Source organism: Peromyscus leucopus, chromosome 9 (genome assembly GCF_004664715.2).
Source record: "Peromyscus leucopus breed LL Stock chromosome 9, UCI_PerLeu_2.1, whole genome shotgun sequence".
In the NCBI taxonomy this organism is placed as follows: domain Eukaryota; kingdom Metazoa; phylum Chordata; class Mammalia; order Rodentia; family Cricetidae; genus Peromyscus; species Peromyscus leucopus.
The window spans coordinates 96,444,065-96,471,401 of NC_051070.1; positions in this window are offsets into that span (position 1 = coordinate 96,444,065).

Genomic DNA, 27,337 nt, shown 5'->3' on the forward strand with positions numbered 1-27,337 from the left:
AGCCTATGGGAAGAATGATTAATTATAATGGCTCACTTTTACTTTCTACTTTCCACTTTTCATAGTTGCACCTATGCTGAAATTATGCATGCATTTAAACAGAGTGACCCTCTTTTCCAAGACACCATTTAGCTTGTTTACCATAGGCCAACTTTGCATCTTCTTCTATGAAGTGTCCTCATTTGGTCATGGGTCACCTTACATCTCACTTCTCTGAATGGCTTGGTTTTGTCATAGCATTCTGCACACAATTTGTATAAGGCAAAGCAGGGGATGAAATAAGCTATACTGCTATGGAAAAGTCCCATTCTGCTTCTGACATGCTTTTAACACTCTGGCTTGTCCACTTTACCCTTATGCAGGTGTGAGTTTACTGAAGTTCTGCCAGGTCTGGCTCACCACCACCTTTAGGTGCTGTGAGAGCAGGACCTGTCAATGAAACATGGCCTGTGAGTGCTTGTGAATACTCAGAGAATGCTATGATACCCCTTTGCTTCTGCCTGCCTGCTGTGTTCATTGACCCTCTGCTGAACCTTGCATATGCTCTACAAATTGCCACAGCATCATGAATGTGATTACCAACTTTCTGCAGCATGTGCCTGCACACATATTCCTGGACTGAGGGCTAGGGGGTGCCAGAATCCTCGGTGACCTGAAAGTAGACAGCATGAATTCATCTCTTTTCTATTTCATTGACGATGGATTTCCACCTGTGCACCTATTGTGGAAAAAGAATGTGGGGCACACAGCAGTCCTATTGCCCCCTCTGTTCCTCATAATACAGTTTGAACTATGGTTGAATGAGTAGATGCTTTGTGTGCAGTCCAAGATGTTGCCTGCTGAGATAAAACAGTTTGTATGCATCACAGAGATTCAGAAAATCTCACTGGGCCCTATGGTAGTTTCACCATTTCAGACAGACATGATGACCTTCCTTTTGTCCTAGGATTTTGTTGGCTGACCCATTATTATTGTTATTGTCACTTATATGACTTTTTGTGGACTTGAACTGTCCTGGAACAGGTTATGTTAACCAGTTGAAACGTCTGCAAAGAAAACTATGGCAGTTTGGATGAGAAATGCCCCATACATGCTTGTATATTTTAATTCCCCCATTTGGTAGTACTGTTTGGTAAGGACATGGAAGTTTCAAGAGATGCAGCCTTGTTGGAGGAGGTATGCCACTAGGGATGAGCTTTGAAGGTTTTTGTCATCACCCCACTTCTGCTCTTTCTCTGCTTCCATGTACGATCTAAATGAGACCAGCCTGGCTCCAGCTCCTGATCTAAATGAGGCCAGCCTGTCTCCAGCTCCTGATCTAAATGAGACCAGCCTGGCTCCAGCTCCTGATCTAAATGAGACCAGCCTGGCTCCAGCTCCTGATCTAAATGAGGCCAGCTAGGCTCCAGCTTCTGCCTGCATACCATGCCTTTCCAGCCACTGTGGAAACAAGATGTCTTAGCTTTCTATTACTGTGTGAAATACCACAACTGAAACCAAGTTGGGGAGAAAGAGTTATTTTACGTTACACTTCCAGGGAAGTCAAGTTAAGAACTCAAAGCAGGAACCGAGGTCCTGGAGGAATGCTGCTTATTAGCTTGCTTCTCTTGGCTTGTTTAGCTTGCTTTCCAAGACCACCCACCCAGGAGTGGCCCCAACTCCTGTGGGATGGACCCACCCACATCAATCATTGATCAAGAAAATGTCCCATAGGTGAATCCAGTGGGTGCAGTTTTTTTCAATTTATGTTCCTTCTTCCAAAATTACTTCAGCCTGTATTGAGTTGACATAAAAACTAGTTAGCACGCTAGCCCCCTGGAAAGGTAAGCCAATGCAACTTTTTCTTTCTTAAGTTGCTTTTGGTCTTGGTATTTTATCACACAACAGAACACTAACTAATATTCAAATTATACTTAAAATGTCAAGGGAGATAAATTACTTTTAATTTATCTGTATTTTTATTAGCAAAGAATAGCAAAACATAAAGTCTGATCTTTTCCAGGAGTCATAATCATGCCCTGGAAAGGAAACACTAGAAGATAACATGAATTCAGCAGCTTTCCATTCTGCCCCACTGCGCTGTGTTATGTCAGGTCATATATGAGGAAATAACTGTCTTATTTCTTGGAATGTTTTAGAAGCCCAGATCACTATGAGGAAAGCAGGAAGTCACTGGGACAATCTGGAAACCAGACACCTCAGTACTCAAAGTGTATTGCTGTGTTGAAGATGTGGATGGAGTTCATGGCGATCTGGGAATTGATACAAAGAATTCACAACAGGAAGTGTATGTAATTTCCAAGCTGTCTGGCCACCAACTCATTATTAAGGACACTTTCTGTTTCTCAACTTCTGAACATCAAGCAGAATATCTGTACAATGGAAGACATCCCATAAAAAGAAACTGGCATAGAAAGATGCTTGCAAAAATGTATTTTATTGGAAAATAACATGCTAGGACTTGGTAAGTTAGCAGTTTAACATGTAGTGCTAAAATATAGGAATAAATCAAGAAGCCTATTAAAATAGATCATGGTGCCCACCTCTTCTAGTGACTGTTGTTTATAGGCCAGCCTCTGGGAGGCAATATGAGTTTTTCTACCAGAACGTTTCAGGCATAACTAGATGAGTGTAAAGTGGCAGTCATTCATAAGGTCATGTGTGATAAGGAATTCTTTAAAGCTGGCTTCTTCTCTCAGTCTGGCCTGCTAGCCTCTTTATAGGCCACTTCATCTTAATAATCAACACCCAGACTGAAGACAGGAGGCGTTGCTGTCAAGTTCAGGCTGCTTCCAGGCAGTGTGTCTGGTACAGATGCTCTCCCTCTGTGTCTACTCCTTCAGCTAGTTCAAAGACACTAGCATAAAACTAAAGAATTACAGTGAAAATGGAATTAGTCCTAAAAGGTCAATTTAAAGGCAATATATCCTGTGCCTAGTGCACCACTGTTCAAATTAAATTCACTGCCAGCATCTTAAAGTTGAATGATTACACAGGAAAAAAGTCCCAGATTCACTTCCTCTTAGAAATGGGAAAATTACAATGTTGGAGCTGCAGACACAGAAGAACATGGCCAGCTATTGGTGAGCACCCTTTCAGAAGGCAGAAGTCTTCCACATGAGTGAAAAAACCCTTTAGCTTTGTGGCATTGCAGGCCTCCTTTACGTAGATGCTATAGATGTCTGAACTGTGAAGCTCAAATTAATGATGGCTAATTAGTATTTAGTTATTGCTTTTCTAAGCCACATGCTCTAAACATGTAGAATCAAGCCCTTGTCAGGTCCTTTCTCCAACTCTCTTTGCTCTGTGTCTGCAGTTCACTATCATAGAATAGTGTTTGATTGGACTCATTCTGGAGAAATGTGCAGGAGAGAAACTGTATGCTCCTGTGCTCCTGGGAGTGTCTGTCTCAAAGCGTCTCTTAGATGGCATGAGACCATCTAAAAAGCTTGGGGGCAGAAAAAAGCTAACATTCTCTTCCGAATTGCTACAGCCTTTTCCCAGGGCCTTCTCTGGAGTTTATAATAACCTTTGAAGCATGTGTAACCTTTGACCTAGTAATTTCATCCCAGGAGACACATGGAAGAAACAAGCAGAAGTAGGCTCAACATATTTTTGTGATGGTATTCATAATTGTGAAAGATAAAGGCAGAAATGATCTATGTGGTAAAGAATGGCACACATTGAGGTGTATTATCATTGACTTAAACTCTGTGGTCTCTGTGGGGCATTTACCCACCAACCCCACAGCTCCCCCCAAACCCCACAGCTCCCCAGAGTTTTCTTGAGTGCTAGCAGCAGGAAATATTAGATAGAAGGATTTATTGCAGAGAATCTTGCAGAGATAAACAGATAGAAAATAAAGGATAGCCTCGAGAGGGCCTGGAACCTATTCCAACGGGCCCTGACTGCCTCTGCCCCAGGGTTTTTATAGAGACATCAAGGGGTGGAGCAAAAGACCTCCTCCCCCAGCACAGCCAAGTGCAGACCATCTCAGACACCTGCACTCAGGCCCGTGGTCCTGACCATCTTCTATTCGGACCTGCTGGGTAAAGCCATGAGGAACCCGAGAACGGGCTCCCACAGGTCTCACTGATCTTTGTGACAGCAAGAACACTCAATGATAATATTATCCACAACATCATAAAATGGGCAAAGGCAGGGTGTGCTGATCCTCCAACACATACACACATTTTTGCTGACATACAGAAAACACCTCAATCTTTTCATAGAAATATTAATGGTAGTTATTTACGATAATGATTTTCTCACTGTCTTCTTTTCTATATTTTGAAATTTTGGACACAAATAATGAAGCTTGCTTTTCTGTTGCTCTGATCAAAAGGAACTTGGTAAAGAAAATGTGTATTTCATCTTATACTTCAAGTTCACAGTCCATTACTGAAGGAAGTCAGGGTAGGAACTCAGGAAGGCAGGAACCGGTGGCAGAGACCATGGAGGAATACTGCTTATTGGCTCGCTGCTTGGTTCATACTCATTTAATTTCCTTGTAGAGCCCAGGCCACCTGCCTAGGGATGGTGCTGCCCATAGCGGACTAGGTTCTTCCAGATAAATCATCAATTATGACAGTTTCCCACAGGCATGGCCACAGGCCAACCTAGTCCGGGCAGTTTCTTAACTGAAGTGATTCTAGGTTGTATCAAGCTGCCAATAAAAACTAATCAATATAAATAAATACGATTTTTATAATCACAAAGACATTACATACTCTAAAATCCTCTTCTTGTGTTCATAATGAGTTTTCTGACAGATACTTCAACAACTAGAATTAGAACAAATAAGAAGTTTGGAATGGCCACTAATTAATAAGAGAACCTGTCAAGAGCTGGGCTGCCAGACTTCAAACTGTAGTTCAGACACTAAACATATTAGGCTTGGCAAGTTCTCCTACATGCCTGTCTCCTCACTAGAAAAACAGTAAGCGTATGCATACTATAGGGCTGTTTAAGATTAAACATGCTAATATTCTAAGTACTCCAAACAGTGACTTGTATGTCTTAAGTCTCCTCTAAATGTCCATTGAATAGGTAAAGTAGATAATGAGGAGTCATGCAACGACATTTTACTTTTTAGGTTATAAAGGTTTGAAGTCATTATTTTGTCTCCTTTCAAGCTTTGAAGTGACTGAAGACAATTTGTTCTCTGTGCTTCATGGAGGGGTAAGAGTTACTGAAAGTGCTGGTGAAAACATACTGGGATATTTTATTCTGGGGCTTTCCAGACCCAGGCAAGGGATGATTGTTCAGATTTTGCCAGGCAGCTCCAGCTGTGAGTGATACAATTCAACAGACATTAAAGTGAGGGGTGATTGAAAAGGGAGGGTCACCTTTAACTCAGATCAAACTGTCGGCATTCTCACCATCTCAAATTCTTCTAGAAATATAGAAATTTGTCACCCCATAGGGGTGCTCTTGACCAAATAACATTTAAAAATTTAAGAGACCATCATAGCCATGTATGAAGCTGATATACATGTCCCAGTCAATGGGAAATAGAGTTTTTTATTATAAAGAAGATGTGTATTTTCTTACCCAAAATATACATGGATCTGAGGCATCCCAGCCTTAAGGATGTTAGAGCAATAACCTCCAATTCAGCTTATAAGTTATTGACATACAGTTATTTTAAAATAGGAGATAGCTATATTAGAACTAATAACTTAGATAGTTAAGACATTTATATTAAAAAACTCCTAGGCAGATACATTCTAGTTTTAATATTTGGAATGTTGCTTCGTTGCTAAACTTGTGGCAGTTTGGCTCATATCCCCTCAGTCCCCTCACAGATCAGGACACAAGTTTAACTGTAGGACACTGCAGCTGGTATGTCTACCTCAGCACATTGGCTAGTTCCAATAGATTTTTAAAATAGTTAATAGCTTTTAAAATGTTCTGCGATGAACATTGTGTTGGTAAATTGTCATGTGCTATTTGGGCTTGATGAATGCAGACCCCTGGAGCAAGAAGCCTTCCTCACAGTCTCCAAAACTCCCTGTTCTGGGCAGGCTGGTCCCTTAAGTCTTCCAGGAGAAGTAAGGAAAAGCAGCAAACAGATAAGGATGTTAAAAATGTTTCCTTGAGGACAGCTAGAAGATAAACTGTCTCAGAACAAGGTTACTATTGATTATAATATAAAGATGTCTACAGTGGGAACAGCGAACTGGAGCGGACCCTCTGCCCAGCACCCTCTATTGGGAACTCAGGCTGCCTGTCTCAGCTTCCCCAGTCAGTTTCTTCTGGGTGATTGCAAACACCTTATTTGAAGGTGCTATCTATCTGCTGGTATTTGTTTTTTCAGTTGGAAGCCTCACCTAGGGGCACATTCTGCTCTGCTCAGGACCCTCCACTGTGAACTCCAGCAGATAGTTTAAACGGAGCTTCAGTAGTCAATTTCTGCTGGAAGGTTGTAAGCCCCCAGTCTGATGATGTTACCTTATATTTTCTCTCTCAATTTGGCTACTCCAGTGGCCTCTGATGGCTACTTTGAGCATCTGTTCTGATGATGTTTTATTGTTTATCTGCTGCTCCTCTCTATTTGTGACCTGATATTTAGCCTTTTATTTTTTACTTGGTCTATTCTTAATAAACTCACCTGTTCAAAATGCATAGCTCAACCCTCACACTGTCAATGGAAACTTTTTCATGCAACTGAAACACCAACTAAATTTTCCTTTCATATATATGATATATGATTTTATTTTTTTTATATATGTATATTTTGCCTCCATGTATGTCTGTGTACCACTGTGTGCCTGGTGCCTGAAGATGCCAGAAGATCAGATCCCCTGGAACTGGAGTTACAGACCCTTGTGAGTCACAGTGTGAGTGCTGGGAATGGAACCTAAATCCTCTGGGGAGCAACAAGTACTCTTAACCATTGAGCCATCTCTCTAGCTACTTTATGTATTTCAAACCTGGCTTCAGTTTTGTCTATGGCTTTTATAATCAGCCCTATGAAATATCGAATGTTTACTTGTTTGCCTATTGCTAAGTTTTCTCTGGAAGAATAGATGGTTTCTGAACACAAGCTTTCCCTACTGTCTGTATATCTGGCACTCAGTCCAGATTTTGGGAAGAAGATATTTGAGGAAAAAAAACTGGACACCTATTGAGATATTAATATGTTTTGATTTATTCTAATGCATAGGAGACATTAGCTCAAGTTATCTTCAAAATAGCTATCAAAAGCAAAAACTATTTCAGTTTTTAGAGACTACAGGACCAGAGAAGAGAAGGAGTCACTGAAGTCCATACAACAAAAATAAGCAATCAGCTGTGGTTTCAGTCCTATCCACCTGACTGCAAAGCATGTTTTATGGCTGTCAGGTGGCTATTTGTGCCTCTCACAAAAATCTCTGCTATGGTCAGAATCTCTGCAGACATAATGGTTCAGCATCTTCTTTTGCCACAGCTAGTTGCCCTTTTAATGATCTAGAGTAGTATTCCTTTATTGGAACAGAGTTTCCCCTGTATGATTAACTACCCAGCATTTAAGCATCTGGTGGGGATCCTATTCAGATTCGGTTTCAGATACTTTTCTCATTATTATGACAAACTTCTAACGAGAACAAGCAAGAATTTGAAAGATTTCTGTTTTAGTTACTTTTGTGTTAGTATGATAAGATACCTGGCTAAAGTAAGCTCAAGAAGAAAAGGGTTAATTTGGTCCACGGTTTCCGATGGATTGAGTCCATCATGGTGAGGAAGGCATACAGCAGGAGTTTGAAGCTGTCCTAGAAGCCAGGAAACAGAAATCACAGCTCATCTCCACACAGAAAGCAGAAAAAGATAACAGGAAATGGTCCCAGGTTATTAACCATCAAAGCCCATGCCCTTGCTTCCTCTAGGAGCAAGGCTTTATATCCTATGGGTTCCATTTTTCCCCCCTTTGGATTCTCAATGTACTTAATATTTTTATTTAATTTTTTAAAAAATATTTTTATTTTATAATTAATTTAATTTTACATATTAGCCACGGATTCCCCTGTTCTCCCTCTTCCTACCCCCAGCCTTTGCTCCCAATCCACCCCCCCATTCCCACCTCCTCCAAGGCAAGGCCTCCCCTGGGGATTCAACCCAGCCTGGTAGATTCAGGTGGGGTAGGTCCAGTCCCCTCCTCTACACACTAAGGCTGAGCAAAGTGTCTCAGCATAGGCCCTAGGTTCCAAAAAGCCAGCTCATGCACCAAGGGCAGGTTCCGGTTCCACTACCCTGGAACCTGGGGGCCTCCTAAACAATTCAAGCTAATCAACTGTCTCACTTATCCAGAGGGCCTGCTCCAGTTCCTTGGGGGCTCCTTAGCTATTGGTTCACAGTTCATGTGTTTTGGCTAGTTTGGCTATTTGTCCCTGTGCTTTTTCCAATCATCGTTTCAATATCTCTTGCTCATATAATCCCTCCTCTCTCTCACCAGTTGGACTCCTGGAGCTCCAGCTGGGGCCTGGCCATGGATCCCTGCATCTGCTTCCACCAGTTGCTGGATGAGAGTTCTATCATGACAGTCAGGGTGTTCGGCCATCCGATCACCAGAGTAGGTCAGCTCAGGCACTCTCTTGACCATTGCCGGTAGGCTATAGTAGAGGTATCTTTGTAGATTTCTGAGGACTTCTCTAGCACTCTATTTCTTCCTATTCCCATTGGGTCTTCATTTATCATGGTGTTTCTTTCCTTGTTCTCCCACTCTGTTCCTGATCCAGCTGGGACCTCCTGCTCCCCTAAGCTCTCTTTTCCCCGACCCTTGCCCTCCATTACCCCACCCTCCACCCTCAGTTTGCTCATGTAGATCTCATCCATTTCTCTGTCACTGGGTGATCCCTGTTTCTTTCTTAGGGTCCTATTTACTAGGTAGCCTCCCTGGAGTTGTGAGTTGCAGTCTGGTTACCCTTTAAAACGGCTCTATGATACCATCTTATACCCATCAGAATGGCTAAGATAAAAAACACTGAAGACAGCTTATGCTGGAGAGGATGTGGAGCAAGGAGAACTCTCCGCCACTGCTGGTGACAATGCAAACTTGTACAGCCACTTTGGAAATCAATATGGTGCTTTCTTAGAAAATTGGGAATCAACCTCCCTCAAGATCCAGCTATACCACTCTTGGGCATATACCCAAGGAATGCTCAATCAAACCACAAGGACACATACTCAGCTATGTTCATAGCCACATTATTTGTAAGAGCCAGAACCTGGAAACAACCTAGATGCCCTTCAACAGAGTAATGGATACATAAAATGTGGTATATATACACAATGGAGTACTACTTAGCAGAGAAAAACAATGACATCATGAGGTTTGCAGGCAAATGGATGGAACTAGAAAATATCACCCTGAGTGAGGTAACCCAGACTCAGAAATACAAACATGGTATGTACTCACTCATAAGTGGGTTCCATAATTTTACCAACCATTGCCACTAATGAGGCATTGAGTGGTCAGATGCATGAGCCTATGGGGGACATTTCTTATCCAAACCATCATCATACTTTGCATTCTGGGACAGACGATGCTAATCTTGTCAGCTAATAAACATGGCTGTGTCTGGTTAATTTCTCTCCAACAACAGGTACTAAACTGGGTTTGACCTACAGGTTGAATTTGGCTGACCTCTTTTGTGTTGTAGACTTCCTTTGTGGGTGAAAACATTCTCTGACATCCTTCCAAGAAGTGTTTAGGCTGAAATTGGGATAAAATTTTGGAAGGCAAAATTGTAGCAACATCCCCTGAAAGTCTGGAGTTCTCTGACGCTTGGAGATAAGGGGAGAACCAAGAGGGAAGTTCTAGCCCACACTCCAGGGTGCTCACTCTCCTGTGTGCCCACTCTGCTGGGTGCCCACTCTGATGATCTGCTCTGCTCACTGATGGCTACCTCCTTGACCTCAGACAGCTGTGAGACACTACTATGAATTTTCAGCAAAACTAGTACTGTGTCTTACACTAAACTAGTACTGTGTCTCCTCCTCCTATATAGCCCATGGATGCCAAGTTTCCAAATATTAAGGGCTAAAACAGCCCATGCTGTGCTTGTGAGTGATTTTCTCATTCTTTTTGAGTTTTCTCTAGAGCCTCTGAGCCCTGGTTAAGATCTGGATCCTGTAATAAGTTCCTTCTGGTTTCCTTATGGATCCTGGCTGTTCTTAAATGGCAGAGTCCAGAACAGTGCAAAGCTTTCTGAGGCTAATGGCCAGGGTTTGTTCCTTCCATAGTGTTTGTCTATGGTATCTGTTCTCTTCATCAACTCCAGCTTATTAACTTCCTGACTATGTCTTAGAATGACCTTTATTTTCATTATTTTGTAATTGATACCAAACTAGGGTTGCTATTTGTTCTCCATTTTTGGGCATGGCTGTGGTGGGTAAGGGTACCCATGTGTGTGGGCATATGTGTGTGTGTGTGTGTGTGTGTGTGTGTGTGTGTGTGCATGCATGCATGTGGAAGCCCAAGGCTGATGTTGAGAATCATTTGTGATATTTCTTCCATCTTATTCATTGAGACATTGTCTGTTGATCAAACCTATAGCTATCCCATGTGGTAAGAGTCAGAAGTCAGCTTGCTCTGGGATTCCCCTATTTCTGCCTTCAAAAGCTCGATTTACAAGCAGGTCATCATACCCACAGGACATTTACATGGTTCTGAGCACAAACTACATCCCCCACGCTTGCTTGGCAGAAACTTCACCCAATAAACCTGGCCATTTCTGATGAAAGAATTGGAACAAGTCATTGAGTAAGACACTCAGATATGCTTTTACAAATAGCCAATATGGCAGGGAGGCAGTCAACCCCACAGTTTGTGGTGTAAGTGTTAGATTGACTTTGATTTCAGTATTCTCACTCTTCAGGAAGACTGAGCAAATTACATTTCAGTCTCTCTGTTGTTTTTTGTGCTGAGGAGGGAATGTTTGGGGATGTTGGATTAGATGTCAGATTAGATGATGAGTGGAGCTGTAGTGGCTGAGAGAGACCTTTCACCTGCGACTCCACAGTAGTTTCTACTCAACACCTGATCTCCTTTCCCAGCCCTGCACACTGGGGTGCTCCTCCTGTGAAGCCTTTTCTGGTCCTTTCAGCTACAATTTCTCTCCATGTAATCTGAGAGGATATTTGATTGATCTCTGATCAAACAGGCCACTTGTAATAATATTTCATAGTATAGCAGTTAAAAATGGACTTCAAATCTTAGGATTTATATGTTAGAGTTCCTTCATATTTATAAACTTTAGAAACAGTTTCTCTTTTTCTTTTCACCAACTTCTTGAACTCGAAAATATAGTGGTACTCACTTGTCTGGAATATTTACACTTCTGGAATACAAGCTTCCATTCTTCACATGCTGTTGCTTAAGTTTTTTATTTTCCCATTTTATGTGTGTGCTGTGTGAATGTGTGTATAGATAAGTTTTATGTGTGTGTGAACATATGTTTGGGAACGTGTGTGTTCAAGGGCATGCAGATGTCAGGAATCATCCTCAACAGCCTTCCCACCTTCTTCACTGAGGCAGGGGCTCTGAATCAAACCCAGAGCTCACTGATATTCCTAGTCTATTTAGGCAGTTTGGTCTGGGAATTCCCTCTCTCTACCTTCTGTGGCTGGAATTACAGGTGGGATGCTGCATCCAATTGGTATTTGCATGTGCTGTAGGGATCCAAGCTTTGATCTTCGTGTGTGTGCAAGAAGTTCTTTACCTATTGAGCAACCTCCTCAAATTAACAGTTGGATAAAGTTTATTCCACAGGTATATGAATCTGCTCAGAGAAAATCTTCTGGTTTATCATAACTATATAGGGCTTTGATGCATGTAGTATATTTCCAAATTATTCTTGGCAAATGAATAAACATTGAAATATACTGAGTGGATCAGACAAAATATGCTCCATCAGAGAGAAACAAAACAAAATGCTCGATTATACTTGCTTCCCATGGACATGGATGGATTTAAGGTTGCAACATTTGAAGGTGTGTAGATTCGCATCCCTACAAAATGTTTAGACTGACAGTGCTATGAACTGTAAAGATCTCTAACTGACCTCCTGCTGTGTTCTCTGGCCTTGCCCTCAGAACTTAGCTCTTACCCACTCAGGGTTAAACCCTGCTGGTGTCTGTTCTACAAAAGAAAATGAATGTGCTTATTCCTAAATAAGTGAGAAACCGTGGCTAGATTCCGCCCCCTCCCCCCCTCCCCCACGCCATGAGATATTTTTTCCATGTCTGACTTCAGGCTTCTTTCTTGAAGTGGGAAGAGATGTCCTCACAGTGAATGTTTTACATTTATATTGGCTACTGCTGACATGTGTCTTAATTCACAAGGATGTGATGCTGCGGCTATGAGGCTGACATCCAAAGAAATGATGTGAAATGGGAAGCCTGACAGTCTCTGCCTTCTCCCCTGCCCTGTGAATGATAATGATTTCACAGTGGAGACAGATACAGACATTCTTTTATTGTCAAATGCAGGTACAAATGTGCCCACAGGTATGTTAGTATATTTTCCCTTTGTTTTGCTCTAAGCTTTAAATAATGTAGCTCTTTCCAATGGTATCTTAATATTCACAGAAAATAGGATGACAGGAAAAACCAAGGTTTATTCTGTCCTAGATTTAGAAATAATTGCACAAAGAAACCTCTGGAGCTGAAGCAGCAGTGGCAGATGTGGACTGTCATCCACAGCTGGAGGAAGGTCTGTTTCTCTGTTTCATTTCTATCTTCCCCTCCTTTTCATCGTCACCCTTTTTCCTCTGTCTCCCACTTCCTCCCTTTTCTCTTCAATATCCTTTTGTTTTCCTTCTTAATCCTTTTCATATCTTCTGTACACCAGCCCTTTTTTCTTCCTCTTCTTTTATCTTCCTTCTTTTTCCTGTTTCATGTCCCCCTGTTTCTTGTGTTCTTTTTATTTAATAATCTGCTCTTTGTAGGAAAGAAGCCATGTATCATCTTGCCTCCTTTCAGTGAATAAACATAGTGTGTAGAGATTTTTTCACCTCAGTTTCAGCATCTTGTTGAGACCATTCGACAGTCATGGTGGCCTTGGCCTTCCCTTTCCTTCTTTGTTCACAATGTGCCCCATTAGAATGATGGAGTCAATTTCCGTTTCCCAGAATGTAAACATCGCATTGAACTCCACTATGTTTCATTCTTCACTTTGTGTTACAGCTTTATGACTCATAAATAAAGCTCCACAAGCAGAGTTAAAACCCAGGGAATAAATATGTAACATGTCCAAAATGGGGTTCACATCTCCTAAGGAGGGAAATATTTATTGACATAATGTACTTTTCATAGTGTAATTTCATTTTTTGTTTATGGGCATAATTGTATTTCCCCATACTGATTTGTCAACATAGATTTACCATATTTAACTTAGTTAATATGGAATCACCGTGCATTTCATGAAGAAGGGCAGTATGGGATAACCTTAGAGAAATTGTCATTTTACTTAGGAGCCATCTGCCTAGAGTTAATGGATGGGAAGAAGTGGCAGCAGCAGCATTCAGGTTATATATTGCTAGTGAAAATAGTCAGGTTGTTTATTATCAGCGAAGGCTGTCAGAACACCAGTAAGTTGTGGATTGATAAGTTGTGCTGACTGCAGATGACAACGCGGTGAATTTGAGCCTGAGCTCCACTGCCACGGTGATTTAAGTTCAAACGCAGCCTCTACTTTCTAGCTGGTTTAATTCGCTGGGCTTCTATTTCTCCAAATGTGAAAATATGCAAAATAATAAAACAAAGCCTTCCCTAAGAAAAAGAATTAAGCGACATTTTAAGTATGTGATAGATTTCAGTTGTATTTGTGTCGTTATTAAACATTGCTCTGAATGCAGTTCTTTTATAACTAGACTTCCTCTACTCTCCAGGGGCTTCTTTGGTGTTCAGGGAATCTGTTTCTTTTTCTTTTTTTTTTTTTTGGTTTTTTCGAGACAGGGTTTCTCTGTGTAGCTTTGCGCCTTTTCCTGGAACTCACTTGGTAGCCCAGGCTGGCCTCGAACTCACAGAGATCTGCCTGGCTCTGCCTCCCGAGTGCTGGGATTAAAGGCGTGTGCCACCACCGCCCGGCTGGGGAATCTGTTTCTTAACTTAAGATTGGAATAAGTGTTTTTTTATTGTTTGCTTGTTTTTTGTTCTTTATTTTTGTTTTTTGCTTTTGAGACAGGGTCTCCTTACACAACTTGAATTCCCAGAAATCCATCTGCGTCTGCCTTCTGAGTACTGGGATTAAAAGTACTTGCTATCACTCTCCATTAAAACAGATGCATGTTTTAGTCACTGAGAAAAATACAATGCAATCCTGGGGAGTAGGTCACAAAGACAAAGATCTTTGTTGTCCCAGGTGATATGAAACTATCTTAGGCCATCTATTCACCATCTACTCAGACAGACAGACAGCCATGTATCCATCTATCCACCCATCCATCTATCTAGTTTATTGTTTTTGGATGAGATCCACTTGCTAAACCTCATGTTCATCAGAGATATCTCCTCAAGGTTAAAGGCACACTTATTAGGACCATCAGAATTTTCTGCTGCATTTTTTGTCTACTGAGGATGCAGAGAATTATTGATAGAGGAGACAGCCTGCATCATAAACCAAGGAGAACAGCATGATTATGTTGGTAGAGAGAGGTGGAAAGTCAAACTTTCCTCCAGACAAAGCATTTTATGGACTGACCTGCTCAGAATGAGGACATGCCTTGATGGTGCAAGGCACATAGTTAGAAAACAATTTGAAAATGGCAGAAGTCTTCAGGAAATAGACAGACACTTCCCACGTGTAACAATCCAATTTATCATTATTGCTTTGTTCGTTAAAGTAATCCAAGGTCATGATATAAAGAATGCTGAGAACGTCCTGCTGCTGAACTGTAGGATTATGCACATTTTCTAACTTTGGCTTCATGGTTTGTTAACATGCAATTCCTTCTGTTCCTTCCTCTACCTTCCTTCTTTACTTTGAGGACACATTCATACTTCATCTCAGAGAGAGCCCAAGATCAGAATCTTCTTCTATAAAAGCCCCTGTTACTGTATAGCTGTTGTGTGGCAGACAGAATTGAGTTCTTTGTATACCTGGACATCTTGGTGTAAGTGCTGCTATTCTTTTATTCAGAGAAGTTAGAAGAGATTTGTGGCTTTCACAACTATTTAAGAATAAATAGAAGAGAAAATTATCAAAGACAGATGAATGACTGCTTCCAGTAGAGCTAAAGAAAAGTTTTTTTTCTTATTATTTCTTTTCTTTTCTGAGATCATAATATACCTATTATTTCCCCCTCCCTTCCCTCCTGCCAAACCCTCTCATATATACTGCTTCTTCCTATCTTCCATGGCCTTGTTTTTATTAATTGATGTTATATGCATATATGTATATATGCATGTATATACAAAAATATTCCTTTATGCCACCCCTCAGTCTGTTTTATGTTACTTGTGTGCATGTTTTCAAGATGACCATTTGGTGTTGGAGAACTGATCGGTGTGTTCTTTCCCAGGAAGACGATTTATCCCACTCTCAGCATTCCTTGGTTGCCTGGAGTTCTTTGTGTGGATCGAGGCTTCCTGGGTCCCCTGGCAATCCCAGTCTACTCTAGCATGTGGGTGTTGTCCTTGTTCTTGAGCAGAAGGAAGGTTTGCAGTAAGAGAGCATTTGCTTTCACTCATTGGCTTTGTTGTAAGACCCGAAGCTTTCTGATTAGACAAGAAATTATGCAAGAGACTAGAGAGGGCTACTGACTGAAGGCAGCCAACTGCCTTGGGCGGAGCTGTCTCTGAACGATCATTCAGACCTGGGAGATGGTTAATGGGGCTTCCCAAGAGAGCAAAGTGGTGGACAGGGACAGAGAGAAGTAGGAGTTGTAAATGGTATTTCCTTTGAAGTTGTCACCAGAATTGGAGCTAAAATGTTAGGCCTGAAATCCCAGTTTTTAAAGCAATAACTATGAGCAAGAAGGACGTGGAGAAAAGAGGAGGGTGAAGGAGACTTGAAAGCTAAGAATTATGGCACAGTTCAAATCACTGGTGAGTGGTATATCTCATAATGAAAGGGCTGTCTGCTATTGTGAAACACTGGGAAATAATGTGGCCAGTGCTTTATGTGTCAGAGGAAATAGCATCTCTGTTCATTTCTTTTAAAGTGGAGACTATACAAGAGTACTTTATGTTTGAATTTTTATGTGCACCATACAACCTAACTATGACATTAATGAACAGTAAAATGGCAGTTTTAGTATAGTCTGTTATTAGATATTGTCTGAAAAATGTATCTCCTGTCCACTTGACAGACACTAGAGTCACCTGCGAGGGTATCTTGATAGCTTCAGCTGAAGAATTGACTAGTCAAATTGGCCTGATTGTCTTGATTCAGAAGGACCTAGCCCACCTTAGGTAGCACCATTCACAGGCAATAGAAAGTCCTGAGTGGTAGAAGGATACTAGCTGAGGATAACCTACAAGCTAGCTTACAAGTAGCAGCCTCCATGGTTCCTGATGTATGCATTTGGCTTTGAAGTGAGTTTCATGCTGGGCATGAAAGAGGAGCCAAGGAAAAGTTAATGGTGGCCATATATCCACACGGTTTTGTAAGAGGGTAACTTACAAGCTCTGACAACTAATTCATTCATTCCTCATCCCATGTAGTCTCTGAGCACTTTACAAGACTCCAATGCTTGTTCACAGGGCTCAGAACCTGGTAATGTTTGTGCTTTGTGACTGTGCATACCTAAGCACCTAAGCAAGGCAAACTCAAATGGTTTTCTTTCCCCCTATTTTCTAAAACATTTTTTTTCTTTTTGTTTATTCTTCTCTCTCATGCAATACATCCCAACCACAGCCTCCTCTCCCTCTCCTTCTCCTAACCCTCCCAACCTCTCCCTTCTTCCAGATCCACTGTTTTTATGTTTTTCTTCAGAAAAGAGCAGGCCTCCCAGTGATATCAAGTGAACACTACATAACAAGATTCGATAAGATTAGGTACAAACCCTCATATCAAGGCTGGACAAGGCAACCAATAGGAAGGAAATGGTTCTGTAATCAGACAAAAGAGTGAGACAGCCCTGCTCCCACTGTTAGGAGTCCTACAGCAGGGTGTCATCTGTCAGCTCTTCTAAAGCTTCTAAAAAATGAACATGTTCTTCACTGAAATTTCAGAGTTTGAATCTTTGTTTCAGAGTATTGATATTAGGATCAAGCAAGATAAAAGACGGAGTTCTTCAAACTTTTCAGGAAAGTCAAACTCAGTGAGGCTAGTAGCACCTGTTCATTCCAGTCTGTCATTCCTGAATGAGCTAAATAACGGCAGGAAGGCAGCTGGTTGCAGACAACACTTTGGGTCTACATAAATTAGGCTGTGTCAGAGAAGCATGGGGCTTTTGCCTTTATGGATAAGAACCTGTGACCTATTTTTTTCCTGGGAAGTTGTGAACAAACTATCTCTTTACCCCAGACAGGTAAATGATAAAGACCAATATTGGTGGAAATATTAAGGAACTCTACGTAGTTAAAAGGGAGGTTTATTTTGGGGGTTAACTTACAAGTAAAGGAATAGGTTACAGGGCCTGGGATAGGTGAAGTGCAGTCCAGCAGTGTTCTCTGGAGGGCTCTGCTTGGTCTACCATGCAACATCCAGGCTTACCAGGAACCAAAAGAGCTGGCACATCCCATCCAGATTTCCAGTCTTAAGGGCTCTTGTCTCACCCTGCCTCAGGGGCAGGCCATAGGTAGGTGTGACAGTTACTAGAGGACAGTTACTAGTTACTTCTAGGTCAAAATTGGAATAGCTACCCACTACAGACCAAAGAGACAAATCCATTCAAGTCTGAACCAGTGAGTGCATTAGTTACTTTCAAGTGTAGGAGACAAGTTTGCACACTTATTTACCCCAGGAACTCTTGAGGAATGAGGAATTAGAGACTTAGTTAAAAATAGAGGGAGGGAAAAAACACAGGATAGACTCGGATTGACCTTATCCAAATGGGCCCAGAACTTTATTCCAAAGGTCTATTTATAATAATGCCAAAGGGTGGAGCAAAAGACCTCCCCCTTGCTAGTTACAGTTACCTGGTACCCAGGCCCGTGGTCCAAACAACTTCTTATACAGTCCTGCTGGGTACAGCTACTAGGAAACCTACTGGGCTACAACATGTTGGACAATAGGTGACTCAAAGGCCCTGGTCACTGATAGGCCCAGCTCAGCATGAGTGAGGACTCATGACAGCTGCATTCTTACAGACACCCCAGCTCCTCTTAGAGAGTCTCCTGTCCTCAGAAACTGTTGACTATTTATGTAACCTTAGGGGGAGGATATTGTGTCATGTGCTTTTTTGAGCTTCATAAGTTCTGTAAGCATCAGGGGTTTTCTGAGCTTTATGTGTTTCCTCCCTCCCTCCTGGAAGAAAAGTTTCACTTTGGAGGAAACAGCTACACAGCAGAACTAGAACACTGTATCAGAGGGAAATGCAGCAAGTTTCAGAGCAGGAAAGACCCAAGGAAAATGTAACTCTTAGCAGTGGGAAGGGCATGATAGAAAGTCAGTATTGGCCATGTGCATGGCCCGCATCTGTGGTGAGAAGGAGGCAGAAGGCATTGGCAGTGCCTCTCTTCCCCATGGCAAAGAACATGAAAGCACACCAGGACCAGGAAAAGGAGTTAAGAACACTTGCCTTTTTGACACTTTCAAATTTAGAGTCCCCCAGAAATCAATGCTCATCCTCCATAGATGGATGCAATTAAAGATAAACACGTGGAGAACTGGAAGGCCAATGAAAGCAGGGTGGACAAATGGCACCTCCAAAAACTAGGACCACAAGAAGTGCTGTCTAGTAGCTCAAAATGAATTCAGTGCAAGTGCTTTTGATTTAATTGGGGGTGAGTCTGAGGGTTAGGAAATCAATTAAGCTTTACATTGCTAAAGTTCAACAAAAACTGAAAGCGAGAGTTCTAAAAAAGTTCTATTATGGGGGTAAAACTTCAGACATTTGGATGTATATGTAAATAAAGGAGAAACAGTTTCCAAGATGAAAGATCTGGGAAACAGAGAGAAATGGGATAGATTGAGACTGAGGAGTCAATGATGAAGAAAGATGGGTTCACATCTGTGCTTGGGATAAGAAGACCTCATCATTGCCGACCAGGAGAAAGACCCGGAGTGCTTTCCTCTCTTCAGTTGCAATGCTTGGATCTAGAAGGATCTAGAGTTATCTACTATAGCTCATATGAAGAAAGTACTACAGATCACAGCAAGAAAACAGAAGGCCAGTGAAACCCTTATCCAGCAGAATTCAGCTGGAGGAAAAAGCAGGTCAGCTCAGATCTCATGTCCCTTGAGGATATGCAAAGCAGAAGAGTTTCTAAGGAGAAATGGGAAACCAAGTTATGAGGCATGAAATGGAATAGAAATTGAACAATGAACTATAGAATCAATGAATGCTATGCACTTATTTAGATATAGCATTTGCAATGACGAAGATTGATGACAAAAGGTACATTTTATGGAAGAAACAGACCAGTCAAAAACTGGTCTTTGAATAACCCAAAGTTTGCAGAAGAAACAAAGCAAAATTGTGAAATATATAAGAGGAATTTGGTAAGAATACAAATAGAGTTACTTCAATATACCTCTTTTTGAACTGTGGATACCTTGTCCAGAAAAATAAGTAATAAAATAAAAACGTGAGTGCAATTAATATAGGGAGGCCTTTTGATGTCTTTTGAAGGGACATGCCTTATTCTGCATTATCATAAATTATTAGAAATAATTGAATATGTGCCATACCAACTCCAGTGTCGTCCGTGTGACATGAACAATTATGTCAATAATAGCGGACGGGAGATACGTGTCCCACGGGACTAAGCTCCCTGGAGGTCCCTGGCAGAGTGCCCGTGTTATGCCTCCTTCTCGAAGGAGACATGCTTCACAGATCATGAGCTCTCTGGGCTATGGGTTCTGTATAACTGCTTTTCTGATAATGTTCTAATTAATCTATAAAACACAGTCAAAATTAATGAATGCTTGGGTTGTGAACTGTGGAGGAAAGGGGAAGCTGGACATGGACCTTATTTAGATATAGCAGAATGAACTATTCCTTAAAGACCTCAAGCCTCAAGCCGCTAGATAATAGAAAGTATAATAGTTCAGGCACTTCTAGGGAATGAACACTCACCCACTAGGAATCCCAACTAAAGTGATTTATGGCAGAAAACATTATCTCATAGAAGGCAGATGGTGGGCCCCTCTGTTGAGGAAGTTCAGCATGGAAAACTTAAGGACTACAGCAGAACCCCTTCCCCTTACAGGTGTAAAAGTACAAGTGTCCATATTCCAGCAGGTAAAAAGATTTTATATTAGAAGAGATATATGGTAAAGAACTGAAGAAAGACTTAGGGAGGATCTGCAGCATCCAAATTGGCTAAATGTGTCATGAGAACCAGAAAAGTAGAAGTGCATAATAAACTAGCGAGCGGCTGAGATAAAGATGAAGGACACAGCTGCAAGAAGCCTACACAAGTCTAGGAACTGTACTAAGTTTAAAAAACACAGACTGCTCTTTGGGTCATAAAGTTCTTGTGAGTGAAGGGATATGTCTAGCGCCGATTAGTAACTGTGTGCTTGATTTTTTTCAAAGATGATGTAATTGAATTATTGCCAAGCTCTTGTTGTTCCCTGTATGACTTGATAGTTTTCTTTTCTGTATATAAACTACTGATTTGCAGAAGTAAAGTTGCAGCAGATTCAAACCACTTTTGAGTGTGTTTGTTGTCTGTCTGTCAGTTGCCGAATCCTTGCCTTCCTGACTACCCAAGCCCTGATTCTCCTACGGTCGTGGTACTCCCGGTGGGCCAGTCCGTGGCAAATATGTACTTAGATACAGGATATCTTGGAAATAACAAATTGTACAGACTACCTTTTCCGATCATATTACAACTGTTAAAGAAATTGAATAAATTAATTAGTAGACATAAGGAACAAGTGAAATGAAGATAACTTTAAAACATTCAGTTCATAAAACTAAGAGTAGATTTCTAGGCGATTGCTGAAGGAAACAAGAAACTGGAAGGTTTCCCTGTGCTGCTTTGGAAGCAGTGAGATTTGCTGACAGAAGTAAAGCTGCATTCAGAGACAACGAGAGAATTTCATGTGTTAGCAAATTTTAGAAAGGAACTTATATCTTTCTTCAGTCCATTTCTGTACTAAAGACCATGACCAGAAGTAATTTAGGGGAGAAAAGAATTTGTTTAGATTACAAACCCTGAGACATAGTCCATTGAGGGAAGCAAAGACAGGAATTTAAGACAGGAACCTGGATGAATTTTGTGCAAGGTACAAGACACGGTTCTAGTTTCTTTCTTTCCTTCTGTTTTTTTTTTTTTTTTACATGTATGACCAACAAGGTTTGTTGACAATGCAGCCTTATCTTCAGAGTACATTTTGGCCTCTTTGTCAAAAGTTAAGTGAATGTGGAACCATGGGCTTATGAATGGCCACCCTACCAACAGCAATCTATATGTTCAATTCAATTCCCACCAAAAACCTCAATGTATTTCTTTGCAGCAATTAAAATAATATTGTTAAAATTCATATGGCACTCTAAAAGACCCAAGATAGACAAAAGATGAAAAATGCTACTGGAGGCATCACTATCCCTGATTTCAAATTATACTACAGATCCATAGTAATATAAACAGCATATTACTGGCAAACAACAACAACAACAAAAACAGACACATTGATCAATGGAACTCAGTAGAGAACCCAGATATTTACAATTTTATTTAAGCTAAACTAGCCCATAGTATAGGATAAAAGTGTTCCCATTTTATTTAGAAAGATAGGATAATATTAACAGCAAAACTTGATAATGTAGCAATAGTCTAAAGAATGAAATATGCAGTGCATACAAACAACGTCAAATTTTAAATTGAATAGTAAAGAGAATTCCATGATTTATCAAAATTTCTAACAGTATAGCTAAATACATATTAAATATATATTTATATCAAAATCTGCTTCTACAAAAATACATTTACAATACCCATTAGCCATTTTATTATAATTTTTAAAGTTATGGAAGAAACCAAATGCAACAAAAATCTGTTTTAGAGGAAATGAGAGACTAGAGAGATGCCTCAATGGTTAAGAGTGCTTCTTGTTCCTTCAGAGTTCAGTGCCCAGGACCCAAGACTGGTGGCACACAACTGCCAGTGATCCCAGTTTCAGGGGACCAGATGCTCTTTCCTGGCCTCCTTGGGAACCTGTGTGCCAGTCTCTCTCTCTCTCTCTCTCTCTCTCTCTCTCTCTCTCTCTCTCTCTCTCTCTCACACACACACACACACACACACACACAATACAAATCTTTTTTTAAAATAACAAATATCTTAAATATTGACATGCAAACATAACATTAACATTGCTAAAGTCAGGGATGTGGAAGAAGACCCATTCCTACTGTTTATTCCATATTAACTTCAAGATGTCAGAGAAGGAAGGGAGCCAGGTTTCTAGTGCATGCCATAAGAAGGAAAGGGTTTGTTAACTTCTTAGGGATTTGATGATTTAACACCATTTCTTCTGCTAAAATGTGATTGCATGTTAAGGTGGCAATAAACATGCCCTCGAACCCATCGATCGATCGGCATTTGCGAGTGGGTGTGGCTGTTCTCTGAATGATGATGATTAAGAGCTATCTAGTCTATCTCAGCAAACAATTTTGCTCTGAAAGACACAGGACTTATATCCAAAGGTTAAGCAGTCTGAAGTATCCCAGGCTAAAGATCCAAATACTTCAATTTCACAGATGATAAAGTAGAATAATATGGAAGTTTTAACTCTCCCCAAGATGAATACATGAAATAAATGCACTTGATATTAGAGCCACAAGTGTGATTTCAGGAAAAAGTTTATTAATATTAGTGCACTTTAATGTATATATGCAGTATACATAATACATATTTATATAACATGTCTAATTAAGATACTTGAATATGTACACTCAAACATGTAGATGTTTGTAAACACAAATATGCATGTGCAGATATGTATATGTGTGTAAATATGTATACATGCACATATAAACAATATACATAGGTAAGTGTTCTACTTATATGTATTTGTAAAGATATGTGTACATGTATTCATATGTATTCACTACATATATGAAAAATGTATGAAAATAAAGTGCATAGACTTTCCTTCCAAATATTGAAACCTGTATGTCAATCACTTCATTTTGATAATGGCACAGAAACAGAAAATGTAGACAAGAATCAAAATTTATTCTAAAAATGGACCACAGTTACACATAACCCATCATATATATAAAGTTGCATTGCAATCATTTGGTCTAAATGGATGAATCAGTAAAGAAATTGCACTAGATATAGCTATTTTCCTTACTGTTTTCATTCCTTCCATCATGATCTTGTTAGATTAAATTATTTATCAGTGACTATGACAACTTTGACAAATTGTATCTGAGGGAATATTCTCATGAAAATCATCTCCAACTATATCATCCAGTTTCCTCCCCAGCCAAATCTGTCCCCGAGGACAAATGCACCCAGAGAGGAAAGGTAGCTTGCTTTGTGATTTTACTTACTTCTACCAGCTCTTCTGAGTTACTAGGTGTTGCTTGTCTTTGCTGTGAATTCCGTTTTCTTGTTTGTTTGTTTTTCCAGTTGGAAACAGTGGTTTTCTAGGAATACGTTCTTTGGTCTCTTCCAACACCCTGACACCGGGGCAGGATTTTTAAGTGGTCTAAAGCAGGTCCTGCCTCATTCTTTGTATAGATGCTAAGGTTTCGCCATTTCTCAAAAGGCTTGTTAAGCTAGCTGCCTAATTGTTGTAGATGATATGAAGGCTGTGGGTGTTTTTCTAACTTTGAATTAGCGTGTTTAGGCCTGGGGATTGCCCTGACCCTCTGTAGGGCAGTGAGACCTTGGTTCTATTATTTTCTACCCACCTGCCTTTGGGTAAATAACTTTGTGTTTAAACTTCTCCACTTCTTCAACTGCAAAAGTATGCTACAGATTTTTGTTTGTACTATTTTTAATGTGAGAAATAAATTACCATGGTGCTTGGCCTACATATAACTGCATTTCCTAAATGCTTAGTCAGATTTGCTACCTCAACACACACACACACACACACACACACACACACACACACACACACACACACACATTCTGGCTATCTGTATCAGTTTTCCAGTTACTAGTTTGTCGCTGTAATAGAATGCCTTGATGGAATCAACCTAGGGGAGAACAGGTTTACTTTAGCCTACACTTCCACAGTGAGCAGAGTCCATCGTGAAGAGAAAACATGGCAGCAGGGGGCAGGAGGCCTTTGTGACAGCCAGGAGCAGAGGAGGTGGACAGCAAGTGTGGTCAGGCTATAAAACCTCAGAGCCCAGCCCAGTGCCACTCTTCATCCAGTAAGGCTTTCTTTCCTAAAGGTGACAGAACCTTCGCAAACAGCACCAGAAGCTGGGTATCAAAAGCATGAGCCTGTGGGGGCCATTTCATATTAAGATTAAAGAAGTACTTATTGCCGTGTAACAAGCTGACTAAAACTTAGTGGCTGAGAATTATAAAAACATTTGCTGTGATCATGATCCATAAATTAATTGGGGTCTGCTGGGTGTGGCCACACTGGTGTCACGCTTTCAAATACAACTGACGTTCGGGCTGGCCTTTGACAGATCAAGAAGGCTCAGTTGTCTGAGTTCTCACTTGTCAGGTGTGTGAGAGCAACAGCCAGAAGTCTACACCAGCTTATTCATTAGCTTTGTCTATGTAGCTCTGAGACCTGCTCCTACCAGTAGAAAAATCAGAAAAGTGGAAGCTCAGAATTCAAACAGTAAGTGCTCCATGAGACCAGCTTTAGCACTAAACCATTTTAAAAGATTGTTTATTGTTACAGTTATTTATAGTCTGTGTGCACGAGAGAGAGAGAGAGAGAGAGAGAGAGAGAGAGAGAGAGAGAGAGAGAGAGAGAGAGAGAGAGGAAAAGAGAACAAGACAGGGAGAGATAGAGACAGAGACAGAGAGAGCCATGGCATGCAGGTGGAGGTCAGAAAACAACTTCCAGAATTTGGTTCCCGCCTTCCAGCATGTGAGTCTCAGTGACTGACCCTGAGTCCTCAAGCCTGATAGCCAACAGTTCTACCTACTGAGCCATCTTACAGATCCCAAGCCTTCTTATAAGAGTCCCACACTCAGCATCCTAAAATTCCACATGTTTTGGCATCTCAGAACTAGCTCATACTTATTGTAGCTATGTTCAAAGTCATAGTATCCAGAAGTCTCCACTCATGGGTAGGCCACAGGAGAAAGAATAGCCATGAACAACCAATCTCTCCCATACAGAGTCTTGGTTAATGGAATAAGTCATCTTTCTTGGCTAAGAGAATCTCCAATTTTCAAGGCTCCATTTCCCACAGCAGAACAGAATTCTGCTTTCAGACTAGGGGGTTATCCATAGTTCATTTTTCAGATTTTAATTGTTTGATATACAGAAATTACTCCCCTTATTTTTGGACTGTCTGTTATTTATGTTCATCCTGTGCTTAGGAAGCACCACCACTCCATTCCGCTGTTGACAATGCATAAGAAATTGGTCTCTGCCCTGAGGAATTTATTTCAGAGCAATTCAAGCTGGTTAAATCAGTGTCAGGCTCGCAACTTTGAACAGACAGCTGTGGAGAGGAGATAAGCTTTGAAGATGCACCAGGAATGGCATTTATAGAGGGGATGAAAGTGGGAAAGACTGCAGGTAATCAAGAGAGGGATGGGTTATACACACTTGCAAAGGGAAAGGTAGGGAGGAAAAAAACCAACACTTGAGGTAAAGGGGAGGTCAGGCCAGCTCAACTTCACCCTTTGAATTTTCAGATGTTCTAGGGATTTAGACATCAGCTGGATTTCTTATCTGGCAGGCATACCTCTTGAAGTTTATCTGGCTTTCCATCATATATCTGCTTTGTGCTGATGATACTGAGCAGTTTCCTGTGAGTGTGGTAAGTTTCTCTTAGGCCCTGTGGATGAGACTGATTTTCCAACTTGGGTCACAGGCTGAAAGAGTAACACACAAATGGTTGGAATTTGAGGGTTCACATGGCACCTTTACCTTTAAAATAAACTTTCACAACTAAACTCACTCTTACTTGGTAATCATAAATTACCATGAAAGTTGATCTGTGTTATAATAAATGAGGATGGCAAGGAAAAGTGTGATACCTCCCAGATAGTGCCTCACCAGGCAGACATATGCTGAGTGATTTGATGGAAGGTCCGGGCAGGTGCAAAATCCCTCTTGCTGCTGTGGACTGTCCTGCGATGCAGTAGCTGATCTTTCCCCTCTCCCCTGCAGCCTCTATAGTAGGCTGTTGTTCATATCCCCCCATGACCGTCTCTCCCCACTTCCCTGTGGTTAGGAGAGGCAGTGCTCCACCCCTCCTCTTCTACAGCGACTTCAGCTGTGCCAGGGTGGAGAGGTTATTGCCCTGCTCTCCCTCAAACACTAAGTTCAGTTTCATGATGATCATTTGTAGACATCAAAGACCTTGATGGGTTGATAGTAGGGAGATCATCCTTGACCCTGTATACGGCGTGACTCAGCTGAAAGATTTTGAGAGCAAAGAGGCAGCTTTCTTGAGAAGAAGGCACTCTACCCTGGGACAGATACTCTACCCCTGTGTCTTCTTGGATCCTTGAGGCTTTCAGGGTATGAACTTAAATCAGGGACTCATCAGTGGTATGAGCTGTGCTTTGCAGTATTTCCCTCCTTATAGTTCCATTACTTATGTTTCTCTCACTGATCCTTGATGAACTGACCCATGGTCCCACCTCTGTGTTCACATGTGACACTAGGGGTGTTCTCCCAGTTCTTATTCCCTCTTTGCCAGATCTTTCCTTCTATAGCCACAGCCAAGGCACATGTGTGGACCTGAGCCTTAGCTTGGAGAGCAGGAGACTCTGTAGCTTTTTCTGTAGGCAGTAAGGTGTGAAGCAATGCAAACATACAAGCATACAGAAAACCCAGACATGGTGAAGTTTGTTTCTTTCTAGTAGATCTGTTTTAAAGGGCCCTGCAATATTTCCTTCTTCCATTGTTTCTGTTCTACTTATATCCTAGCTGTTGTGTTCTTTGGATCAACTTTTATGTTGCTTTTCCACAAGAAAATAAAAATGACTGCCACATCACTTTTGTTACTTGCAACAACAAAGACATATGTGTACACTTGCTGAGGGCCTGAAATGAAAATCAGGCCCCATTCAAACCCCATCTTTTAGAGTATGTACCAATAGAATACCCTGGAATTCCCTGTGCTCCTGT